This window comes from Larus michahellis, chromosome 11 (genome assembly GCF_964199755.1).
Source record: "Larus michahellis chromosome 11, bLarMic1.1, whole genome shotgun sequence".
Classification (NCBI taxonomy): domain Eukaryota; kingdom Metazoa; phylum Chordata; class Aves; order Charadriiformes; family Laridae; genus Larus; species Larus michahellis.
The window spans coordinates 11,055,225-11,082,308 of record NC_133906.1 but is presented as its reverse complement, the minus strand read 5'-3'; the positions used below and the strand labels follow the sequence as shown (position 1 = coordinate 11,082,308).

At 43.9% G+C, this 27,084-nt stretch overlaps 1 long non-coding RNA gene across 1 annotated transcript in view; it reads right to left on the bottom strand.

Annotated features, from left to right (window-relative positions):
* LOC141749664 (uncharacterized) overlaps positions 1–27,084 on the bottom strand; it is a 141,530-nt gene that overhangs the window by 64,543 nt on the left and 49,903 nt on the right. The gene's annotated exons all lie outside the window — the stretch shown is intronic.

Sequence of the window (27,084 nt, the reverse complement as noted above, 5' to 3'; positions counted from 1 at the left end):
TAGACACTTCTGTCTATGAATCTAGTTATATCTGTCTTCAGGAGGACGCTGGACATGGCAAATACTCTTTCCAACTGCATACCACAACACATTTGACTTGTGCCATTTTAGGGAAAAAGGGGAAGACAATAAAAATCTTATTAGAAAGGAAATAACAACACATTCCCTCCTGAAAGGGAGTTTGGAAGTTGATGGACTCGGAAAACCAAGATTCAGCAGCTTTTTCTAAACTGCCTCTTTTCTATCCTGTGTCATTTCCATGGCCATTGCATCAACACTAGCTAAATCACAGCAGTCCCTGGGATATGGCATGACTTCTGGAGAGAGCTCCAAGGGGCTGAGAAAGCTAAAGCACCTCCTGCCCGGGTCTAATGGAAAGAAACTGGCAGAGCATGACTGTAGGTAGCTTCAAGCGACCACATGAAAAAGGCAGGAGGCCAACTGCCTCCTGACTGGGTTCACAATGTAACCAAGCCATCCCATTTTCTGCTAGTAGGGGCAAAGCCTGCAAATCTGCTCCCTGGCTCTAAAGAAGAGGATGCTGCCACAGGGAAGGGAGGGCAGGGAGGCAAACCAAACTAGATGCCCATCTGGAACATGACCTCTGGGTAGTGGTGGATAGACCTCAGCAATTTCACCTTGTCTGATGTAACCCTGCCTCCGAGCGGTGATGAAAGGTGTGGCCTTGTGATACAATTGGCTTTGTGATGGGCAGATTAGATTTCATGCCAACACGGTTCTACTGAGGCAGGGGAAAAAAAAATAATCATGAATGAAACAATGATTGATGTTCCTCCTTTATTGTACAAGAACTTTGATTGCCAGGTGATCAGTCCTTTGGTTAAATATACCTTGGACATTAGGCCCGGGTAAGCACCTGATTTTTTCATTTACAAATAACACATTATCATACGTATCAAGGATCTTTTAGCTCTTGTGCATTTCTCCCTCCCCCAAACACCAGGCAAGGGAGAGACATATATAAACAAAATCCTGAGAAAAAACCCTAGCAGCTCTCAAGGGCAGAGTGAAAGTCTGGACTTGTAAAAATACTTGGGCAACAGTCCAAGCGAAAGGCCCGATCTTTAGAACAACTAAACAAAGGAGAGCAGGATTTTGTCCCACATCAGTCTTTAGAGGACAGTGAGAATATGCAGAACTGTGGTCCCAAAGCATTCAACACCAGAGGGTGTGAAGAATGGCCTCCTCCAAGAAATTTGGGAGTGCTGCCCAAGAACCCACTGCCAACATAAAGGAGATGGAAGGAGAAAGGTAACCCAGATACTGACCAGTGAATGTCAACTTATTTTTAAACCTGCTCTACAATAACTGAAAGCTGAAATGCACCGAGCACAAAATGGTGGCGCTGGGTCTTGTGTCACACGGCTGTGATTGCCTTAGCGTGTTGTTTCATTCCCTCAGACAAGCTAAAAGATACTTTCTTAGCAAAAAGGGTTGAGATCAAGTCAAGTATAATCAGTACAACCCACCAAATCCTACCTAAAAATCAACCACTTTCCAGCGAAAGGATAAAGGCACACTGCCCACTCCACAAAACCCCACCGGCCATGACTGTTGCAAACCCAGAGCTGTACAACAGAGAGAAGGGCCATACACAGCCAGGTCTGTTAAATTCTTATTTGCTGGTAACGTGCACACTCGAAATACTGAGCCATTCACTTCCTTGGGAGTTTATTTTTCCCTTAGGAAGATTATCTGTTTCTGTGAATCCTATTCATTTTCCATTCAAGTTCCAGATTGTGCAGCTTCCCTGATACACCTCCTTCTATAAACCAGAAAGGACCAGAATTACGAGCAAAAGTACAGGCATTGGCTCCCTCATTTGCTCCTTGCAATCTCTTCAGTTGTTACCGACGTAGAGCCCTTATAACTGATTTAATGGATGCTCTTGGTAATTGTTTTTATACAACCAAATCAAGATCGATCCGTAAAATGATAAGAAGCAGATGACAGGACCGTTAGTGCTGCAGAGCCAGCGGCAGCCAAACACTAGAGAATACTAGACAATATCTGAACTTCACCACCACCACCACCTCAAGTCTTTCTTCACTCGCTCAGCTCCCCTCCAGCACTACCAAGGGGTGCAAAAGTCTTGGTGGCCATTCCAAATGGCATGTCAATGCAAAGACTCACTTTTAAAGGATTTGGTGTTCTTGAAGCGTGGGCAATGCTCAATTCCCCTGCACCATGAGCTCTCAGGATCCTGGCCAGTCTCAAGGGTTTCCCCACCTTCATCATCAGGCAGTATTCTCCACCAGGAGAAGTACGTAGAGTGAAGCTATCCCTTGCAGTGGGTCTAACACAAGTGGGAAAAGACCTTGGGTGAGGGTCCTGGGAATGACCTTTTCCCCACTCTGACCCACATCAAGCCCAGCAACACATTGCCCTTCATGACCAAAGGGAAGGGGGGAGAAGAATAAAACAAAAAGAAAGAAAAACAGGTAAATGGCACAGAATATCAATTGGGAGCGGAGAACTTCTTCAGGGAAGAGTGGGTTTTGTGAGCAGAGGGTCTCCATGAGGCAAGTGGAAAGTTACTGGGAGCCTTTTCTGTCCCAGCATTATGCCACAGTGCAGAACAACTAGTGGCCCAAGAAGATTTAGATCTGACTCTACGCTGGTGCCACTGATGTCAGAACTGGGCTGGCGTGTGCAAATAAATGTGAACTTTTGTTGCTATGTCACAATGGCAGCAGCCTCTTTTCCGTATTTATGCCTGCAGAATATTGCTCTGCAGGATCAGAGAGGACTTCTGTGCAATCCAGCCACCGGTGACAAGCCTCCTTTAATTGCGCTCAGAAATATATTTTTAGGAATAAGACCAAGAAGTCAACACAGCTTCCTCCTTATTAAAAACTAAAATAAAATCATAAAAAAGTCTGATGGGCTGGGAGTGAAGAAAAATGAAAGTGTTGATCAGCTCAACAGCTGGAAAAATTACTATTGGTACAAATAAAATCTAAAAAACCCTGTTAATATTTTAAAGAGTGTGTGGCTGGAAAAAAAGCAAAATTTTTTGTTACTGTTAGGGATTTACAGCTGCTGGAGAATCAGCTTTCCGTAAAAACCTATCTACTGTTTAATGCCACTACAAGCCTGGAAAAATTAACTTCTCAATATTTAACATTTATAGGTACTTACTCACTGGAAAACCAACAAACCTATAAAGGAGATGTGATAGCTACAATGGGGATTTTACTAATTTCAACATCAAGGGGGATGCGAGGGGAGCTGAGGGGAACAACTTGTTTTCTTTTTAAAGAGAAAACCACTCTTGTCCTTGACCCCAGAGAGCCTTCTGTTCCTACCGCCTACCAATAGGGAAGAGCAGGCTACAAGATAAAGTATAGGAGACCTGGGAAACTGGGTTATTGCAGTTGTTTCAGCTCCGACTGCCCTTCTAACACAAGCAAGTATGTCAGATAGGATGCTTAGATGTGTCTGCTCATTCTGAATGTCCAACTTAAGGGACAAAGCAGGCCTGGTTGTCCCAGATAGCCACCTTTCTTTTCCACCTAAAGCCAAGGGAAGCTGCAGATGCTCTCAATCTCAGCTCAAGTGCTTCAGCTCAAGCATTTAAGAAGGGAAGTCCACAAAACCAGAGGCCTCGTCTGAAAAGCACTTCTGTTTCTCCGCAGGTTCACCCAGCAGCGTATAAGATTTACAGAGCATTTGTTTTTAGAATTTTAAGTCACCTTAAGCAAAGCTAAATGTCAGTTTTAATAGATTACAAAACCGCCTCTCAATTCCAGTGCCAGCAGTCAGAAAAACTGTGAAGCAAAACTGCTATTGCCAGCACAACTCATCCCTCATTTCTTCAGATCAGTGCAACAAAGTTCTAACTTTACTATTAAGTGCAGTTTTGGCTGCTTTCTTTAGAAACGATAAACAGCTGATCCATTTGTCTCAAAGTCAATAATAGTAAAAAAAAAAAAAAACATAAACACAGCCTAGTGATATTGAACTCCCACTTTCTTCATTTCTTAAATAAATCAGAGAGAATTACTGCAGACAAATAACATTCTCTCTCAAATACCTCAACCTGCAGTTGAGTGCTATCTACTGCTTTTCCTGGCCAGCATTTTACTCTGATCAGAGAATCCAAGCAAAAGAGCCATCAGAAAAATAACACAGGGGTGGTTTTTTGTGTGCCATTTGTGCATGATTTATACTGATGATGACCATGCTAAAGCAAGAAACAAGGCAGACTGACTTTCAGACACCACAATGGTTGCAGCACCGGCGTTTATAGAAATTACTTTTCTTCACTTTTGAACTGAGCAAGTTTACTCTGGGCTCCACATCGCAAAAATGAATGAAAAAAAGATGGAAGACTGATGCCAACTTCACATGGATCATTTCCAGATTCCAGCCTCCATTTAAAATTGCTTTGTCTTTGATCCTCACGTAAGTTCAAAAGTACGTGTTTACATCCAAGTCATTACAGCTGACTCAATAATTCGGCAAGACAAAATGTTTGAAAGAAAATAAGTGGTTAATGTAACTATCAAGGGCTTTGTTATCAGTTTATGTCATGTCATAAAACAGAAAATGACCTTAAATATTGAAGGAAAAGACGTGTACGAGAGATAAACCATAGGCAGCCAAAAGCACTGGGATTCTGGATAACAATTTACAGCAGCAAATACTCTTGAACTGTTTAACTTTTACATGGTTTCAGAGCAGGAGAAAGTCTAACTCCGCAGCAGTGAGACTTTAACCCTAGAAAAAACTGTTGAAAACCATGAGGTTCTTTCATCATCTCCCGCTTGATGCCTCCACCCCCACCCCCAGTTCTTTTCTGTGTGAATTATGAAGTTTGAGAGTTGCTTTTTCCACTCCCTTTCACTTGAACTTTGCAGGCTCTCTCATGGGCATAGATCTTCCAGCTTTGCTTGAAAATGAGTTAACAGGTAAAAATGACAAACGTCATATAACAGCTTCCTTTCCACAGGGTTATTACACTCCATGAGCTACAACAGACACGTACGATGTCCCCCACTGCCACAGAGGTTTAAGTGACCTGCACTGGAAGGCAGCATTAAATCCTAACTAGGAACAGTGACTGTTTCTAACTCATATTTGGTGACAGAGCTTCTCAGTATCCCTTGCATGAAAACAATGACAGGGTTAGCAATAGCAAGAGTAATTAAGCGTACATTGTCCTGGAGGAGGGAAACAGGCTAACCCACTCTCTGGTTATCCTCTGTGGGGCTGCAGGGTGTTGATAGCTTGATATGCCACAGCCACAACACAAGGCAGCCAGAGCTCAGCTTGCCATAGCTCCATAATCCCTGAAGCTCAGACACCAAGGTCTGGGTGGTAAGGACTTTAGAGTCATCTTCTCTCCTTGGCATCAACCACACAGTCTCCAGACTAGAGCAAATGGATGCGTGATGGTACCGGTCCTTTTGCCAGGTAACTTCAAACAGAGGAACATCACAAAAAGTAATGAGGGTGTGCATTTATCCAATTTCAAAGTATTTCACAGCCCTGGGGACTAAAGAGATGAGCTCTGTTCCACAGAGGTGTAGTCACCTTGTGGGACACTTGCTTCTGTGGCTACATGGGAAGAACGTGACTCTTATTTCAGTAAAATACTGCCAGCACGATGCACACACAGTGCTATCCATGTGGTGTGACCTGTGTGCAGACATATGCTTCTCTACCGTGGGAAGAAAAGAATACAAAACCCCTCTGTTTCAATTCTGATCAGATTTCCAAGAGCTGGGGAAAGGGAAAATAGAGGGCAGGTTTGAGAGCTGGCAGAACAATTCAATGATTCATCAGAAACGACACAGGTGCCACAAAGAAAGGAGTTTTCTCCAGTAAGAATGATTGTTTTGCCAAAAACCAGCTACGTACTAAAAACTCCCCCAGCCCCAGGTTTAACCCGGGCTTATCAACACACCATGGTACAGCCTAACGCTTCCCCCGTCTCTCATCCTCCAAGGCATATCCTTTCCACAGCCCCCATCTGTTTTTAGCATTTCCCTGAAGTCAGACTTACCCCCGTGCTCCATACTTGAACCCAGTCCCAAATGTCCCCCCAGTACAGCGGCTGACGTGGCTCCAACTAATGCTCTGAGCTGAACCTCATTGCCTTGGATGAGATCCTTACTACTCCTACAGGTCCTGATCAGCCCAGCTTTAACCTCTAGAGATCCACCATGCAGATGTCCTTCTCCTTTCACTATGTAGTTGTCAGAAAAGAATGGCATTGTCTTGGTGAAGTTACTCTTCTGGCTTTGGAGCTTTCTAGAACACATAAAAGACTCACGGACTCATCAAACTCACAATGAACCGCCATTTTGTATATCACAGTACTTAAATACAACAGAGAACCAGCAACTACAACTACCAAACCCCCTTTCCCTCAGCTCTTTAAATGCTGCTGAGAAAAGTTACAGCCTAATCCAGCAGGATTACCTTAGGTCACACTCACCTCCCACCTCAAGTAGAATCACATTTGGCCACCAGATTTACCATCAGCTCCCCTGTGCTGATACTTATCCATTGTTTGAGCGACAGGTGCCAACAATATTTACCACCTCCACCTAATTCTATTAAACCCATTGACCAGCACGCTCCATTGGACAGGAGTTTATCTCCTCAAGTGACTTTGCAGGTCACATTCCTGCAGTTCACCCCCTATCTCTGCATCCACACAAATGCCAGTGCTCTGATGGAGAACAGCAGTTACCAGAGCATGTGAGATGTGGCAGGAGGCAGGGAAGCAGCTTGCAAAGAGTGTGGCCACCCTGGCAGCACCTACAGAAACTCCTGTTAGGTGGAGATCTAAAGTCAGCCAGGTCTTGTGTCATCTTTCATCAGTCTTCTTGGCTTTCCCTCTCTGTGAGCGAATGATGAATATGACCTTCTTTGTTTGAGTTCTTGCGATGAAGCACTGTTTGCATAAGGCTCTTTTTTATTTATTTTTTTCCTGCGGCTTGTTGACTTTTATAAGACATTCATAAATTTGTTCTGAGTGCCAGTGAGATGCCTAATGGTGCTAAAGGGAAGGTATTAAGGATAGTCGACTCATGTTAGAACAAGCCACTTGAAAGTAGCTATAAATATTTGTCTGGATTTCATTTTGCTAACAAACAGCTTCTTTTCTTTTTCTCCCCCCGCCACCCCCCTTAAAGAGTTGATTTCATAAACAACAGAAGAATTTTCACATTAATACGAAAGTGCATGTCTGGGTTTGTTTTTTTTAATAGAAACTTTCCTACTGGGGACATTCGAGTCCTTGTATTCTGTCTGCATGAAATCAGCTCCCTTTTCAGGAAAACCTTGGCAGCTTAAGACCTCCAGGGTGAGCTCATGTTCTTTTGCTCTCCCTCAAACTCATCTCTGCTCTTTCATTGCTCTGGCAATGAGTTTAGGCTAGACTTAGGGACTGCAGTGTCCTAGAACGAAGCCAGTAGCTACACATTCCTCCTCATTTTGCTCATAGGCACACTGGAGGTTTTTGGATTCCTTCAGGACTGTAGCCACTGGCCACATAATTTGGAAACTCCACCCTCTGGTCCCATTGCTCTAAGGTCATATTGACACAGACAGACACAGAATACTCTGATCTTATTGTCTCTGGTACCAAAGTCTCTCTCATTTAGGAACTAGGACTGCTAGTTGGGGGTTACCACTCATGTATGGTTGGCCTCCCGATCCCCATCAGCCCCAGGGCAGCAGAGGCAGCTTTTTGCACATGAATAGTCCAAAGCTACTTCTTGGAACTGACAGGCATCAAAGACAAGGACTTGTCTCTGCCTCTGGTTTTGGAGAGAGTCCTTTCCTTCCCATAATATTCTCTGCATACATTTCAGCCCTGAAAGACCCAAAATTGTGTTGGGATGCAGTGGTCTTAGAACCTCCAGACTGGGACAGATGAGCAGATAGCTCAGTGCTCAGCCAGCAAGAGACCAAAGGACAAGGGGGTGCCTACAGGAACCATGTGGGAGGAGAGGAAGACCCCTCTTAGAACAGGAATCAGGGGACCAAAAGGAATGGGAGAGCAGGGTCTGAGAGGGTCTTGGGTTTTTTTTAAAGGCAAGAACAAGTAGCTGACGCATCTTTTGTATTAATTTTCTGGGTGCTTTCACCAACTGTGCTCATTACAGCAGTCCAGAAAGTACCAGCAAGGAAATCTTGAACACTGTCATCTCAGACAACTCTCATAATACTCAGGGTGAGTTTTACCCCAGGAAGAACTCTCAGCTTCGGTCCAAGCTAGCAAACTGACTAACATTTTTAGCTCAAAGTCACTTCGAAAAATATTCAAAACTAATGTCCCCCAGAGAACTTCCCCAGACAGCAGGGGAAACACAGGGGAAAATAACCTTTCTAATACAGCTCTCTAAACTGTCTGTCTCCATTGTTTTTTCTGGATACTTTTGGTTTTTCTGGATATCTGCATAGCTGCTTCCCTCTACTCTCCGTTATAATGCATTATTATGTCACAAACCTCATGTCTCCAGCACAGTAATAGCAAAGACCTGGCAGATGGTGTAGATCAGCAGAGATAAATGTACCACAATAGCTACGGTACCTGCCCCGGGGAAGGATGCAGTTACTTGCCAACATGCAGATCGCTGCTTCTGTTGTACTCCCTCCCCCATTTTTTTAAAAATGCATATATATCATTCAACCCGGTTTTCCAGTCCATGCAAATGGTAATTGCCATGGTTTGAAACATTCTGTACCCCACTAGAATTAAATGGAAACCCAGCAGTTCTGATGATATCATGGTCAATGATTTATCCGGTGATATACTGCATTCCTGCAGTGTGCTTAAGCAATAAGGCACGCTGGGGAGAACATTTGAGTGATCAGTTTGCCTCTAGTGTGGGCTACAGTCAAAGGTTAATGACCGTGAGCACCCAAGAAGTTCAATTAATGCCTTGAAATGGACTACCTAGAAGGCCTGACGGCTATTATTAAATGGAACACTAGGAACACAATTTCATGCCTTTGCAAAGCTTTGTAAACGTGGGTAGAGTACTACTCACATCGAAAGCACTCTAACCATGTTTCTAAATTAGCAAGCACCTGAAGAATTGAGGTGATGGGCCCCAACTACATTATAGACCCACCTTTCCACCACGAGTTTGGTCTGTTCAGTGAGTGCTGTTTGGGTCTAGCTTCCATGCTTTTACTACCCAGCTAATCTCAGAGTTTTCCTTCTCTTTTAGATGGTTTTTGACATCTCAAAATACTTATAAGAAGCTGTGGCTTCTGATACTATCAGAATAGAGACAACTTGCAGCTTTATACCACCTCCCCTATTCCTTCAGCCTCCGCTCCCACCAAAATGCCCAAAAACTTGAAACAAGCAGAGCAAAGAACGGCATTTCCTTCAGACTCCTCCTGGGGAAGGCAAAGGAGTGCTGGCACTCCTTGACGTAACTGGCCAGCTTCAGCGTTACTAATGACTAAGAGGACAGACCCATCCCACCCACCACAAAGATTCTGCCACGTGGAGCCATTACTCTGAGGCGTCCTTATCACACTGTTTGTGAGGGGAAGAAATGTACCCTGGCAAGAGCCAAGAACTAGTTTGGCAGATGATTTATTAAAACGGCCTGTAGAAAGGCCCTCCTGTAAATCCATCTAAGCAACCCATCAATACATCCAACTGATGCCACCAAAAGTAAGATTCCTTCACCCCCTCAGAGTAGTGCAGAGTCAAGCATACAGCTCAGGGGTCAGAAGAAGCCCTTTCAAGAGGTGGCACTAGCAAGAGTGGAGCTGGAAACAAACCTCCAAAGACAATGACTTGCACAGGAACGACCCACTCCCCCAGTGCCCTTTAAGTCACAGGCACACATTGCTCTGCCTCTAATTGCCCATCCTAGCTTCTTCCTCTGCTGAAGACTGATGCAAAGCCCTTTCTCTACAGGCTATCCATCCATTTTTATTTCATTTGAAGACCTTAACCTACATCACCTTCCTGGCCAGGACCAAGCCAGCTGTGATGTAACGAGGCAGGAGTGTGCTACAGTACAGCCAGCCCAGGTTTGCTCTTCTGAGGCTGCCCCATCCCAGCTATAAAACTCCCTGCCAAAACAAATTGGATTAAGCTCAGGTCAGATTATGTGAGAGCTGGGCTGCAGGGACTTTTCACTTTAGCCTTTCTTCAGTAAAAGGAACTCCACAAGCTCAGCATGACAACAAGAGAAGAGAGAAAGGAGAGAGACTGAAGCCATGAAGAGAGAACTGGACTCCTGGGGAGAGGAGAACAAAGAGAGATAAGATGCAAGGTAAATAAAAAGGCACAAGGGCTTAGTTGTGACTTCAGAGAGAGAAAGTGGGGGACAAGGGGTCAAATTTTGTACTAATTAATCTTGCATCAGCAAATCCTGAAAGTCTGCAACAGCCCCAGTGAGTGCAGCATGGGCAGTCAAGTCTGGCCCATCCTCATCTTTTAAACTAAAGATGAAGAAAGTGACAAAAAAGTGACAGTTTGACATTCAGATCTCGGGCAGTTTGCTACGCTATAGGTCTGACCTGAAAATGGGAGTTTGCTCTGGAATCTCCCCATAGCATCATTTTCATTGTGAAAACGTGCACCTGCTCCCTGATCCACCAAAGCACAGAGGTACGAGCCAGGCTTTAAACGCAGGAGCCCCTGCTAACCGAGTGTGACTATTCACAGTCTGAAATCATAAGGCATTTACCTAAATACTTCCCTGGATCAGGAAAAGTATTGTCATGGGTGTCCTCTAGCTGCACAATTAATTGAAGCAGTACCTGGTTCTTTCAATATTACTGACAGAACGGTAAAAATCATGCAGCACATAGAAACTATGAAGACTGATACGTAAAATAAACTGGACATCCATGTCTTGTATAGTATATATATAGCATACAGAAAAAGAGTGGTTTATATCTCTGTCCGCAATGGCTAATAGAAAAATAGTAAGCCTGGTTTGGGTGTTCTAGCAAGTAGAAACATAGCGTGATTGCCATTTAATGCATTTACTTGTTGGCTTGGAAAGAAATTCAAATTCTTGGTGTATTAACATTGAAAAAGCATCACAGAAAAATGTGCTTTCTTCAAACACTGAACAACCAGCTTTATTCTGATAAAGAAAACTGATCTCCAAAGTCTGTCTTCCTTACTGCAACCCTCTAGAGCAGGGCACCCCCAGAAACACGGGGGGATTCACTCGGAGCCTTTGCATACAGCCCACAGAGAGATTTTTTTCATTATTGGTGTTGATCTGCCCTACAATCACATATACTCAGAATTACTGCAATACAGATTAACTTTTTTTATACAGTTACCAGCAGGATCTGCTGCCACTGAACAACGCCATGAACAAAACTGTGGGGACCCCGTTTATTCAAGCTTCTGTCTAGAATTTTCACGCAACTTTCCCCTCCTGCTACAGAATTTAAATACAAATTTTGCAGGATTTGGGGAAGGCAAGTTAGCTCTGCCCAGCTTCTGGCACACATCAAACTAATTAATAATCACAGCAGAAGAAAGAACATAGCTGTGTTCCTGTTCTCTCAGTATGAGAGATCGCTGATTGAGAACTCCTGCCTTCTGAAATGTCTCTTTTGCTTCACAGTCCAGTTTGTATTTGTTTAAGCCTGAGGCAGGCAAACACGACACAAGCCCCCAGGAATCTATAACCACCCTGATGCTTCTGGGTTGCAAAGCATCTCCACTACCATCTGTTTTCAGTCACTCCAAAACGAGTTCTGAAGAGTCAATTGTTTTCTTCTAGGAAAAATAAACATGCAAGCTGCTATTCTCCTGATTTCCAGCAATTTTCTGCTGTGGGTAAATGTAGCTTCAGATTTTAGAACTAAGTCTCATTCTCATCCAAAGAATTTTGCAATATAATTACCTCATTTTTACTGACTTGGATAACTGCTGCCCTTTAAAAAAAAAAGTGTGTAAAGTCTGCAAGACTAATTCCTCCTCCTGCCCCTTTGCTATAAAATCTTGGAACAATTGATAGCGATTAATCTCACTTGATATTTCTTTGGTTCTCTATTTGTTGATTTAGAGGCATTTTATGACTGATTGTTTTCAGTTGCTTGGACAGCTGTCAGATCTGTACTGTGGTTTGATTTGGCTTCCAGGGAGTAAAATTATTATTTTTCTTATTTTTACAGCTCCAACGCATAGTAGCTGACAGAGGTGGCCGTTCAAAAACCATATATGCGAAACGAAAACTACCTCCAGCTTGGGAGAAGACTGCCTAGAGATTCTGCAGGCAGATTACACAAGCGAGATGTGGAAGGCAATAATACAGTCTTTCTATTTATTTATTTTATTTGTAGTTTTTAAGATGCCCAGCTTGTGCACTGAATGCACATACTCTCAAATAGAGTGGCAAAATCCATCCCGTCAGTGCCTTCACAGGAATGGCTCTGGCCTTTGGAGCAGTACTGGCAGAGCTGGTGGGGTCTGCATTTTTTGCTTCTTTGGGGGCTGGGATGCTCCCGCCCAAGCAGTGTCCCCATCCCTGCACGCCTGGGAAAGGCTGTGCTCAATGGAAGGAGCGTGAAACAGGGTCCGAGGCTCCAGACCACAAAATGAGGACAAAATGAAACACAAAAGAGTTAGCAGAACTCAAGAAAGAAGGGTGTTAATACGGAACTGCTCAATATCCATCAGTTTCCCCTCTCATCTTTAACCTCCTGGCTGTCTCTAACAGTGACCTACACCCTCTGACTCTGAACCTTGCTTACCCTCAATTTTAGCCCATTTTCACCTCTGCATCCTCCTTTTACCTGCATCTCACAGCTGTGTCCTCCATGTGTCCACCCTCTCTTTCCTGGCTCTTCACTTTTCTCATGGTCCATCTACAAACATGACCAACAGCACTTGTATGTCAGCCCTGGCTCACCCACACGTCTCTTTTTCTGATTCCAAACTAAGGCCTCACCAGCCACAATTCCAAACAAATTATGGAGAAAGACTGATCAGTCATCTGTCAAAGTTCCTCCTCCACAATATGCAGAATAAAGTTTCACTACAGCAGAAATCTTCTATATTGGACAGTGCTTTCACATACAATAATCACAAGTTTTCCTTGTTCTCAGAAAGTATATGAAAATCAGGTTTTATTCTGGAACTTCAGGGCTCTGCGTGATCACAACTGCATTTTCTCTATGGCTTGCTGTGTTCATTTATACACAATATCAGTGCTAACAACTTGACCTAAAGCATGTGAGCTTAAGTGGATGGAGAGAGCAACTGACTGCTATTGAGTACAATTTGCTAAAATTTAAGCACTTTTGCACAAAAGAAAGAATGCTCTTACTGTGATGGTGTCCTACTGGACAGATTGTGTGATCTGCTTAACATATCTCCATGCTTGTCCCTGTCCAGTTAATAAACACTAGGAGACGACTGCCTTAAGCCAAGGACTAGATGGTGGTGGCTTAGGAACAGAGTCACAGCCCAGGGACCACACTTATTTCCTCCCCCTTTCTTGGAATCTGTTGTTTCCACTGCCCAAAGTTAGCAGCACGTCAAAACAGAACAAGTACTCAGAAATACAGTGAAACGAGGGATGGGAATCGTTATATTGCATGCCCCCACTGCCCCCAAAGGAAGGTGTCTCCAGTTCTCTCCAGCACCCTGAGACACCCTCTCCTTCCACTGCCCACTTACTTCTTACTCTGCTTCCACTGCCATTCCTAGTTGGCTGCATTACTGCCTGCTCTCTCAAAAAAAAACCAAACCAAACCAAACAAAAAAAACCCACCACCACCACACAACTCTTTTTCAGTTGCCAGATTGTTATTCACCCGTCTAACTTAAGATGCTTCAGCATGGGCTATTCAGATGAGATGGCTCTCTGGATCTCTTCTTGAGCCTAAAGCCCTGCTCTATTCAAACCTCACGCATATGTTTTTCTTGGATTTTTACTTTTTCTCTTCTAGGAAAAACACACTGCAAGCAGTGGAAGCAAGCCTCATATTATGCCCTGAGTGACTGTTTATAACAATAAACTTGAGCTTGGTTTTACTTAATCACTCATACTGGTATCTTTGCTTCCTTGCTTTCTAAATTATGGCCATAAATTGTTGGGAAAACAGCACAACAGTTGTGTCTTCACATCTATGCCCTCATCAGCTTCTCTAATATACTGCAAATATGGCCCATCAAATCCACCTGGCCATATTCAACCATGCACGACACACAGATCTAGCACAGCAGGCTATGGGCGAAGTTTCCCTCACCCTTGCTCATATACAACTCTTTCAACCCCATTGACAGATCTGAGATTTCCTTTCCCAGTTCCACAAATCCCAGCATGGTCCTTTCCCCTCCATCCCTCATCGTCTTCTTAGAGTACCATCTTCTGCAGACACGCGTATCACTGCTGCATCAGTGCTGTCTTCTTTCATGACACTTGGATGTAGGATGGATTGAGACCATCCTTGAACAAATCACCATAAGGTTTCCATCTCTTCTGCTTTCCACCACTCTGGTCTCATTTCTACCATCTGATTCCTCTTTATCCACATTGCCTGTTCTCATACCCATTCACGTCACACATTTAACAAGGTGACAAAGAATGTCAAATGTTTTTATAATCCAACTAAACCACATTTGCTGCTTCAACCACCAGCTTAGTTCACTATTCTTTTAAACAAACACAAACAACTCCAGAAGATCTAGTAACAACGGAAACAGGCGGGCAGCAGAGCAGTACACGCTGAAACTCAGCATGGTCCCCCATTAGGGGGAGAATTTCAAGTGCTTTAATCATGACAAACGGCACCACAATGAGTCAGTGGATATGACGGGTCAGCCTCTTGGCTGGTGCAGCGCCAACAGCTTCCACAGGGGTTCATCAGGCATGAATTGGCCCCATATGTGAAAACCCGCTACAATTTGTCCAGTTTCTCCCATCCCCGTGGAGCAAAGTCTCCATATGTGAGATCCCACAGAGCTGTCAGCCAATGTCACATTTCAATAACAGCAAAAACAACCAGGGCTGCATAAACCAGCAAAGCAATCCCATTGCTCATAAACTGGCAAGTGACCTAGGTTGGCAATGTTTTTGTTGATCACAACCCTTTCTATGGAACAAAACATAGGAACTATCACGCCAGAACAGACTCAGTGATCCATCTTCTCCTTGTCTCCTGTCTCCAGCAGAGGCCAACATTGATGCTTTAACAGAAGATTAGAAATGGATATATGAAGCCTGCAAAGCACCTGGGTCAGTTGTGCAATATTTTGCCCTTGACCCAGGGCAAAAACTGTGCAATACTATACTGTGTTATCCCAGATATGAAAGGTGCTGTCATAAACACATGTCAAAGTCAGAGGTTTGTCCTTTCTTCTTCTCTCCTCCTTTTTATTTCAGCTTGATTAATGTAACCGCACATCCTCTTCTTAAGATCAAATTTTTGATGTCTCAATAGACTGGAGTTTACAAATTAATTCAACTTTGTGTCAAAAAGCACTATTATTATTATTACTTATGTTACCGTCTTCTCTTACAGAATAAGAAGTAGTTTCATTGTATTCTTTCCTGAACCTCTCCCTGTTTCACAGAGCTCTAATCCCTTTCCTTGCCTTATTCAACACGAAATTAATGTAATTCTATTCAATCTCTTTTTAGAGAGATTCTCTCACCCAAAACTTTATAAACTTTTATTCTTTTCTGCCTTTATTCCACATTGTCTTGGACAAGCTTTATACAGTTTAGCTACAAAAATATTTAGCTCTACCCTAAACCAAGACAGAATCTTAGAATCACAGAATGGTTCAGGGTGGAAGGGACCTTCAAGATCATCTAGTTCCAACACCCCTGCCCTGGGCAGGGACACCTCCCACCAGACCAGGCTGCTCAAAGCCCCGTCCAGCCTGGCCTTGAACACCTCCAGGGATGGGGCAGCCACAGCTTCTCTGGGCAACCTGTTCCAGTGTTTCACCACCCTGACAGTAAAGAATTTCTTCCTGATATCTAATCTAAATCTCCCCTCTTTCAGTTTAAAACTGTTGCCCCTCGTCCTATCACCCCACTCCCTGATAAAGAGTCCCTCCCCAGCTTTCCAGTAGGCCCCCTTTAGGTACTGGAGGGGCCATAAGGTCTCCTCGCAGCCTTCTTTTCTCCAGGCTGAACATCCTGAAACAATATCAAACCTGAAAAACAAAACCTGAAACTACACCTTCTGGCCTGTTGTATCTGAAGTAGAGTTTAGGGAAGTTGGCTCCAATGATACTGATAGCTATACAATGAATCATATTCTTTCCAAACTCCTCATATTTATTTTAAGTACAAACAGCGCTTCATTTCCAAAGTGGGGATTGTGATCAGGGGACTGGGTTTTGTGTGTGTTACTTGTATGTCTTTTTTTCACAAAATAAATGATTTTGCAAATATTAACTCAAAAGAAAATACAACCTGGTCTATTATTTCTTCTTTTTTTCTATCTCTGAAACAAGTATGTTTTAAATGCTGTGCCTGTGAGCCTGGTAGAGCATGCCAACAAGAGGAACTTCTAAATCAATCAAAAAAGAAAAAGAAAAGTATAGACACTTTTGTTTTAAGCTACTAAAAATAAAAATATTTGCCTCAATTCAGGTATTATTAATACTCATAGCATCTTCTGATCACTGAGCCTGAATTATAGACGGAAAAGGCTTGCATCCATCCCTGAGCTAAATATTTTCTGAGGTACCAACTGCCAGTTCTGGCAGCCCCACCACCCTTGCTAGGTGATAAATTAATGCTCGCACTCCCATTGTGCGCCCTGCCAAGCCAGGCAGAGTTCAGCCAGGCAAAGCCTCGCCTTGTCCAAACTGCACCCACCCTCTAGTGGGATGAGGAAAAAGTGCTGCTCCAGGCTGCGATTCCTAGACCGGCTTTATCCTGCGGCACGGGACAGTTTGCTGTAACACTGAAAGAACATTCATCCAGGATAAGCACACTAAGATTTTTCTTTCTTTGCTCCCCTTCACCCTCCACACATCTGCTAGATGTGCATTAATAAGGCATGTTAGGTCTAAAAGATGATTACGGCCCTGATGAGTTTCACCAAGAAACTTTAGCGGCAATCTTTTCTTTCCAGCTTTGCCTTGCACTCTTCAGGGTTGGTGCCATTTTAACTACAGTTTCATAGGTGACTAAGCAGTGATTTGCCCAGGGAATTAGTGGCTGTAGCTACTGCTATACCTGTCATTTGCTACAAAGGAAAAAAAAAATTCACAAAAATGCTTAGGGGGAAAAAAAAAAACAAACGCCCATTTTCCTCTATATATTAGATAGACCAATACAATTGACTGTAAAAAGTAGAAGAATTATTGTTGCTGAACAATGAGCACTGCTGTTGTGGTAGAGTATCTGTGAAAAAGCAGCAGAGCTGTAAAAAGGTTTCAAACCATGACCTAGGTCAACTGTACAAATTATAACAAGGGAGCAGTCCTTAGGGCAAACCACTCTTGAAAGTGTTTGCAGCAACTGAAGACCAGATCCTGCGTCCCACAGCGAGGGAGGAGACAGAGCAGGATGCTCTGCAAGGGACAGGCAGGCAGGACTAAGGATGAGAGCAGGGCGGCAGCCCCCAGCTAGGGATTCAGCCCCCCAGTACCTGGGCAAGAGCTGAGCAGGTCCAGTGGCCACAGCCAGGGTCAGCCATAGTCCAGACAAGTCCAAATCAAGACAGAAGGTCAAGACAGAAGGCTGAGCACAGCAGCCCCATAAGACCAGAACTGAGCCTAAGTGCAGATCAGGAGCAGCAGACACAGAGTGGGTGCTTGGTTGGGTCCCAGGTGGTGCTGCTCAAGGCAGTCAGAGCCTCCTGGCACCCTCTGGGGCCTGCAGACCTCTTCATAAACACAGACTAACGATCGCCAGTGAATTTAGGTGAGTCAAATTAGGTCCAAAAGAAGTAAGTGATGATTTACAGCAAAGATGCAAAGTGAAAAACTACTAAGAAATATATTCCGTCCTCAAATACAAAGCTGGAGCTTGCAAATAAATAGATCCACAGCCTTTAGCAGTAAACCTTGATGAGAGCTGGAGATATAGAATTGACTCTGCAGACCATGATGCCTCCTACCAGCCTAACTGTTTTCTCCACTGCATGCATGACAGCAAGGTGAAAGATAGAAATGAAGGAGCCAACGCCATTAAAAGCAAGATGGGACCTGAACGGGGCTAAAGAGAGTACGATCCCTTCCTCAACATGATGCAATTAGCAGCCTCCAGCAGCCTGCTAGGCAGACTCGGGTCTAGAATGGAAACAGCGTGAAGCAGAGGGGGAAGGGAATAACAATAAAGCTATCTTTCATAGATCACTTGGTCCCACCAGGAAATACGGAAACCTCTGGCTTGTCTGGCTCTCCGTCTCTCCCTCCCTATGGGTCCTCTGCAGAAAGCATAGCCTGTGTGCCCAGGAGGTGATGAAATCCCTAATGCTGTATGGCACATGGGGAATTTGGGGGATTGCAAAACAGGATGTTTCTTGGAGGAAATACAGTCTCAGCAAGCAAAAGGTTCAAGTACGGTACATCTCACAATGATGTAAGAGCTTGATTATGCATCTCGCTTAAAGCCCAGCTTAGGGTTTTAGTTCTAGTAGAACTAATAGGCAACACCTGCTGCGATGAAAACAATTTCCGTCCCTGAACTCTAGCAGAAGTGTTTATCTTTTGAGTTAGAAAATGTTTCTCTAATGTCTGAACAAGACTCCGGGGACAGGAACATATGCCCAGAACTGACGTTTCTGTGCATTAGATAGCTTATAAAAATGAGAATTAGAAAAACCTGGTATCATCAGACGTCTCGTTCAATAAAGTCATTAAATGGAAAGTACTGAAAGGTTCCTCTAACATTTCCTCTCCCTGCCACTGTAGTCCTAGTTGCTCTTTGTAGAGCAGAAACAGAGGCTTCTGAAGAAGGTTGCTCGGGTAAATTCCGATTTCAAAATTCAGGGCTTTTCCAGACCTGTCCCTGGCAAAACTACCATTGGCTTCAATGAAAACTTTACCCAAATACGGGCCTCAGGACTTGGGCCTCTTGGTTTTAGTTACTAATTTTATTATTAAAGGTTAAACAGAGCTGTTGACAGTACAAACGATTTTCTTACGTAAGCAGTGAAAGGGAGAGTGTCAGATATACAAGATAAAACAATACTGCCAAGTCCAGGCAATATAGGTTATGGGTGAATGTCCTTTCACAGAACATACTGCACCAAATCCTGAGTTTCGCCCTCTTCCTCAAGCAAAACTCCCATTAAATCAACTGGAGCTCAGCGTGAGCAAGAGGCGGGGTCAAGCCTAAGAAAGGACCTCGGGGTCCAGCCATGGTCCTTACAAGGGCTTTAAGAGATTATAGCTCTTGAAAACAAAAAAGCTCTACCTTTAGAGAAGAAAAGAAGTGAGCAGTGAAAGTTCACCAAAAACTCCATGCTTTGCTCTGCACTGAGAAAGGAAAAGGCGTAGGTCCCAGGCTTGATCAACAAAGCTGAAGGGTGAAGGATTGCTTCATTTTGAACTTACAGGGACTGTTTGTCCCAATAGTGTCCTAGAATGATAAGACAGACCTGCCCTGCAGATGTAACTGCTGTACCAATCAATTATTTAATACCCATTAAATACTACAACTGCAAATTAAGTGCTTCAGTCAGTCAGCTATACACACACAACCCTTAATAAACCACTTGATGATAGGAAAGTCAGGGAGGGCTTTCCTCCCATACTTTCTGCTATGATATTCTTTATCTAAAGCTTGGACAGAAACCAGAGACTTGTTTTTAATTCTTAACCAAGAATATTAACAGCAAATGATGGGATGCTTAAAAACAATAACCATCCAGTCAAAAGCAAACTGTTCTCAGTTCAATTTAACGACACTTCATTGGTTTGGTGATTAAGTGGCGACCCAAAAGTTAACTTCCTGGAAAATCTACTGTTGTTATAATGAAATTGCACTGTCAGAGCCATAGTTCTGTCTTTAATAACAATGCAACAGACATTGAGGGAAATTCCTGTGGTCGTCTGTCCTATTCAGATACAGTTATCATCCAATAGATCATCAGCTGTACAATAGTCAATGGTGTCGCAAAGTTTTTGACACAGTTAACACATTAACACATTAGACAAATGTAGGATTTGAGCCAATTCTCACCAAAGCCAATGGAAAAACTCCAACAGAGTTGTACTGGGCACAGGGATGGTGTCACACATATTGTCAATCACGTAGGAAACAAGACAATCACAGCAGCTCTCTTCTGACATCAGCGTCTGCCTCTACTTGAGGCTTTGGCAGAGCCTCATGAAAGACTGGCACTTTTTCTCATGTTTCTTTTAAACACCCTGAGAATCACTTGGTTTGTTTTTTTGGCACAGGGTACTCAAAAGGACACTGTCAAGGTTCACAAAACTGAAATCTAAATCTTTTTTTGTGTTTTCTTAAATTTCATATGCTTTTTAAAGTGTGATTTGATTTTCACCCTTATGCTTTACCCAATGCCTTTTAAAATAAAGAAGCAATGAACCCTTGCTTCACAATCAGCCCCGCTATCATAAATCACAGACCAGCTCCAATCATGTACTACTGCAGCATGGTCATATCAGCAAACATGCCAGTACATCTAACCATGGAATGTATTTTCTGAGCAAATGTTTAGTAAAACTCATATCATTTGCTGAGCAAGAGTTCATTGGGATTGATCTGCTCAGGAAAGGAACATCACAGATGAAAACATACTGTTCCTTTACAGTCACAATACTAACACAGCAATAAACACTATTGCAACCGACAAATCAAACAAACCAACATAATCCGTGTGCAAATGATGCACAGAAATACCAGGACTCCCAGTTTAAAATGAAAATCTAAAAAATAATGAAAGAGAGAGAAAGACTCTATATTGATCATTACGGCACTGGTTGCTGCTGGGTTGAAAATCCAAAAGAATGAGTGGGCAAGAGAACCTGATCCTGGAAATATGCTCACAGAAACATAAGTTAGGAGCCTAAATCCAAAATAATTTTAGGGCTTCAACAACAGGAGGAAACCTGTCCATTTTCCTGTTCACATGGAAAAATTTTCGCACACCTGCCCCAGCCCCTGCTGCAGGACGCGGCTGCTGCGTGGGCACCCCAGCAGGGACTTTCTTGCCCCCCCCCCAGCCCGAAGCTGGGCAGAGGCAGGGGCTGTGCAGGTGGAGCAGCCGGGCGGCAGCTGAGTTTGTGTTTCCCATTGCTGTGCTGCTCTCGCAGATGCCGCACCAGAGTCGGCCCCGCTCCCGGGGAGGCTGTGGCATGTCCTCTTCTCCTGCCCTGCCTGGACTTCAGGGGACTGTCCTAGCAGCGGGTGTAGTAAGCAGGAACGCGCATCCTCTCTCCAGTACACTTTCCTCAGCAGATGCTTGTGGTGTTGCGTCTATTTCTGACAGAGATCTTAGCTTTTGGCCTAATGCAGCGCTTCAACAGCACTTGATTAAGCTGCCCTAGAGAACAGAGCCTGGGCAAGCACTAACTAAAGGAGATTTCCAGTCCCCTGTTTCAGAACCTCCAAAGGAAAAGATGTTAAGCAGGCAAATAGCTGCTTAGTTCATGACGAACCATCAGGATCAGCTGCATAGCACCAGCACGTGTTATCAAACTTTGCCCAACATAATACCCTTATCCCTAAAATTTAAATCACTGCAAAAATAATCTCTTCTAATTAGGTGGAAATATGTAGTGATGGACTTATTTGTACTTCACTGCAAAGAACACAACATATTTTTTTTCAGCTGAAATTCAAAGAAGACTGCGTGGTTTACATGGGGAAACGGGGAATGAACACTCACTGCAGCGTGCCTGCAGAGGGAAAGAAATTACCTCTCAGAAAGGGCCAAGTTCAGGATTTCAGCCTGCACTTTAAGCAGGGGCTAAGAGTAAAGTCCTGCCTGGTTCAATTGTGAAATCGCTGTAAGCAAGTTTAGAAGCAAGTATTAGCACAGCTGGCAAAGGCTTTCAGCTAGAAAAAAGCTACTCTACTGGTGAAGATGTGCAGAAGGGTATAGATGAACTGGACTCTGCAAATGCACATCAGATGGGGGGCTGTGTGGGCTGGAGGGCTGTTGAGAAGCCGCCGCAGCATTCTTGAAGGATTTAGGTCCTTATACCAAAGTGCTTTACCCAGAGCTATTAGCAATATTTTTTTTTTCTCTGCTCCCTGCATGGACTCAAGCTTTGCAGACAGCTACAATGAAAACACTTTTCAAATGCCAGACAGAGGGAGGAGATGGACCTGGTACATAATGTGCAACGAGGAGACTGGTTTGGTAGGTCCTGGTGGAGCACTTCAGCCCAATGATGGATTTGGGAAGCAGCTTGTGCTGAGCTGAATGCAAAACTCGTAATGGGAAAAGACACCTGTTCTTACAAGGGCTCCATTAAAAAAGCTTTTGTGAAAAGTCATGTCATAAGCAACTAAACCAAGGAAGTTAAAAATGTACATCGATGAAGAAAAAGAAGGTACGGAATGAAGTTAAATTAGACAGATCCCCCCCGGGAAGCAGAAATAGGGGTCTTGTTAAAGCACCAGCTGTTAATTCCCATCTGTATGTAATTTCCACTCCTGTTGTCTGTGTAGAATAAAGCCCTTCTTCAGAATAAAGCCCAAAGGATTGTTAGTGAACTGGCTAAAAACTGGAGGAGGCCGAAGTGCAAGCTTGTGGTAGGTGTCCCACAGCTTGGAGGAAACCGTCTGTTTCCCACATGGGTTTGAGGCTAGATGACACTTCTAGGCAGTACAGAGGCAAAGGTCGCCAGTGACAGGATTGCCCAAGTGTAGGGAAACCACATTGGGGAAAAGTAGAAGTTGCTGAAGCAGCAGAGTCACCATCAGCAACTCTTCCCAAGGCCCAGGCAAAATCCTGGCCACTCGGCTGCCATTGAAGGTATGACACTGACAGCTTGAAAGCCACATTGCTGATCAGAAATGACTCTGACCCATGGAAAACGTGCACAGCTGAAGTACATGGGAACTGCAAGAAGTAAATAAACTATAATTATCAGCTACATCAGGAGAAATCCAGCTCTCAGTGAAGTTCATGTCTATATAAGGGGTGGACTTTTAATAAAATGATCGCTGCCTCTAGTGCTGTGGGGTTTTGAGTGACCTCCACTTCAGCTACCTGTTGTTTTACCACTGTGAACTGTAGCTGAATTAACAGACTAAGGTGCTGGTTTGGAGTGAATTAATCCAGCTGCTAGCTGTGCTAACACATTTTCCCCTGGACAGTTTTCAGACATCTCCAGTGGATGGGAATGAGAACAAGTGCTGACTATTGGGGCAACTCATGGTTTCCCCACCATTCCTCCAGGGTGACAGGGAGGAACTGCTCCCCACATCGACTCTGAGTAAAATTGTGGCAAAACCCGCTCGTGACGCAAAGGATTCTCCATGTGCTGATGCCATTTCAGCTGGCTGGTGGGAATCAGCTGTTCGATGCTGGACCAAAGACCATATTCTGCTGCAGAATGACATGACCAAGTAGCAGGTGCAGCTGGTGGAAAGTCACATCACAGGGACAGAGTTCAGTGTACCTGGTGTCACAAGAGAAGAGGTTGGCTCTGAAATAGCTCAGTGAGTTAAAGGCTGGCAGACATGACAGCAGAAGGAAGAGAAAGAACGTAACGAGAAGAGTGGCTCTCATGAAACCCTAGTCCCTTCTCCAGAAATGAAGAAGTTAGGACCTAGCCCTCATCCAAAACCAGACTGCGCTTAATGCAGACAGAGCTCTCCGGGAGCTCTGTCATCATCACCCTGGTCAGACGGCAATGAAAGAGAAACAAAATCACATCCTGGAGCACAGCCAGAGGCAAGTACCCAATTGCAGCAGTAAGAAATGCCAAGAGATACTTAGGCATATGCATTGACAATTGAAGCCTTCATTTACAAACAAATCTACTGTTATCCCCATGTAGCAGACACCCAGGATAAAACATCAAGAGTGAAATACGTCCATATTTTAGATATGGTGCCATCAGACTAAAACAGTCCCCAAATATCAAGGCAAAACAAACAGTGATACCCTAGTCTACTGAGTGTCATTCATAAATGTTCGAGAGAGATCTCCGAGAATGACACACAATCTAACCCAAGATTTGAGAAGTGAAAACATCTTCACTTAGATTATGTCGTTTGTGTCCTTAAAACACAGAATAAACTTTTGGTAGGAGAGTAACAGACTCCAAATAATTTTAACGAGATAAAGTTTAAACCCACAGGGACCAGACATCCATTTGAGAGAAATCACATTCTCCTCGTGGGGTGTTTAATCATCTGATTATTTCAGGAGACACGCTTTGGCGCACTAAGGTGATGGAGCTGTTTGTAGGCTCCAGCAAATTGTACAGGTTTGTTCAAAACTTCACAGAAGAGGCATAGAACTATTATGTCAAATAATTAATAGAGTTTTTTGACTGGAAAAAGGAATACTTAATGCAGTTCAGACAGTTAGAATTCCCTAAAATCAATCCCTTCTCATTTATCTGAATTCAAAGAACTTCAAAACCAAGCTGATCTCAAATCACCAATCCCTCTCATCTCCTCCAAAGCACCTTCAAGATGCTGTTGATCTGCATTTGAACCAGCTGAGGGGATTGGTAGGCAGTGACTGTGTCACTTGAGGAATCTATAAAGGTTTTGAGAGCAAAATCAGTATTCCACTACTGAACTGTAAGATGTTATCTGCAAAGACCAGGAGTAAGTTTGGAGTTCCCTGGGATGTGCTATACTCCCTCTAGTACCCACATTTTTTGCAGGGTGGGTAACACGCACAAGCTCGGCTGTGTTGAGCCTCCTGCGTCTGGCTCTCTTTTGTTAGGTTTGTTGACGCACAAAATATAACTCAGGCTCCCTGACTTGTTCTTGCGTAATATTGTCACAAGACCAGTTTGAATCTATTCTCACTGCTCTTTAGCCAGCTGAGGACATCTGCACCAAATGCTGCTTTCCAGGCACACGGTGAGGGATGTATACACAGGCGGCATACACAGGCATGTATACCCGTACACCTCCAAGGGTGCCCTGGGGTCTACTGTGTAAGGAGTGCTCTGGTGGGGGTACGCTGTGGTCTCTGTACCTGACACATCTTACCCAACAATGAGGGAACTGAACAGCCTATTTTTGCAATTGCAACCCAAAGATTTTGGCTTGCTTAGTACATCGAGGCTGCCACATACGTTCATTGAAAGAAAGGCAAATGCTGAGGGAACTCCGTAACCCTCCCAGACAGATGCAGAAAAGTATTTGGAAATACCCCAGTGTGTTCCAGCAGCCTCTAATGGGAGACTGGCTGTGGAAGAAGAATTGCTGGTATGATCTCAGGACTCAACCCACTGTAGTCAGACAGTCTGCCCACAACGATGGGCCCAGCCAAGACAATACAAGCTCTATTCTCACCGATAATCTAGACCCAAATACAAACAACATCCCTATGCCTGACTACGATACTCAAGTGGGCAGATGAAATGGAAATGTAATGTAGATAGCAGGCTATCTGGTCTTCTAATTTCAACACCGGTGAAATTTCTTTGCTGCTTTCAAAAATTCCTAATGGGGCCAGTTGAAATGATGGATGTACGCAGCTCCTCCAGCCACAGGCAGTGCTGGATATTCCTACGAGTACTAAGGTCCTGTGTGTATTACACGGCTGCCTCTATTCAGGAGGCTAAAAAGAAGTTCAGTCCTGCTTGTATATGCTGGAATCATTACATAGACTGTTCCCATAAATCACATAAATGAGTATTACTATGTCATTAGTTAGGACGGTTGGTGTTGTTATTGAAAAGCCTTCTGGCAATCCAATCCTAGTACCATCCAAGCTGGCCCCCATGCAATTTATACCAGTCTCAAGTCTGTGCCCTCCAAACAGTTTCCCAAAAAGACTCTGGCCACTAGACAGTCCGTGTTAAGGCTGCTGTGCCCATTCTCCATCATATTCCCCAACCCAAGGGTGAGGCATGTTGACATGGAGCCATGTCACCAGCCATGCACCACCAGGAGCTGCGTCCTCCTCCAGGCTGCTAGTGCTCTGCACCCCTGGAGCGGGGTCTGCTCCACGGCCGCTACACATCCGAGCCAGAGACAGCCTGTTTTTCCACTTGGGATGAAATACCTCATGCGTCACAGAAGACTGGGGAGAACCAACCCCAACCTTCCTGCTGGGGACATTATACACACAGATGAATCTCAGCGGATGCTCTCAGGGTGCCCAGCAAAGCCACTGGTGAAAGAAGACACAAAAGCATAGGCAGCATTTACCTCCACCAATGTGCCATCAATTATCAGAACAGAAACTTGACTAAACATGGAGATTTAAAAAGGCAGAGAGAAGAAGTGCCTACGGAGGAGTCCCGGGAGGCAGCAGGCCATGGACACCCTGTCTGTGGTCTCGTTCTGCACATTCCACCCTCCAGTCAGCTCTGTCTGAACCGCTTACCCAGAGTCCAATTTATTCTTGTGGATTTTCAAGAAATACGAATCCTAAAACACGATGTACTGAAAGTTCAGTACATGGTATTAAAACTAGTATCCGTCATGTCAATTCTGTCTCTCCAATTTATTCATTCTGCTTGTTATTATCATCTGACTATAATCTACTCATAAACAATACCCTTATGATTTTTTCCATGCGTATTTATTTCCTCAGTCATTGACTTTGTTTCCTGAGGCTATTAAAAAAAATAATAATAAATATTTATATAAACACATCTCTCTTTTGAAGTGGTCCCTAACTACTTATAAATGCAGTATGACATCAACCAAAAATCAAAGCATATTTGGCACATGGGACCCACTACTGGCTATGACAATGGGTGTAGCTGAAATAGCCCTGGGAAAGGACCCGCCCAACCCATATACAGAGTCCATTTACATAAATATAGGGTCCAGTCTTGGTCCATAGACCAGTAAAACTCTTAAGCAGGTGGGAGAAAAGCCACCTGAACAACAGCATGGGGAGACATCCATGCACCAGCCAGACGTGCAGATACAGCTGTACAGTACTGCAGCACCACAGCTTATTTCTAGTCGGATGGGTGAAAGAGTGGAAGAATTGAATTCCATTCAT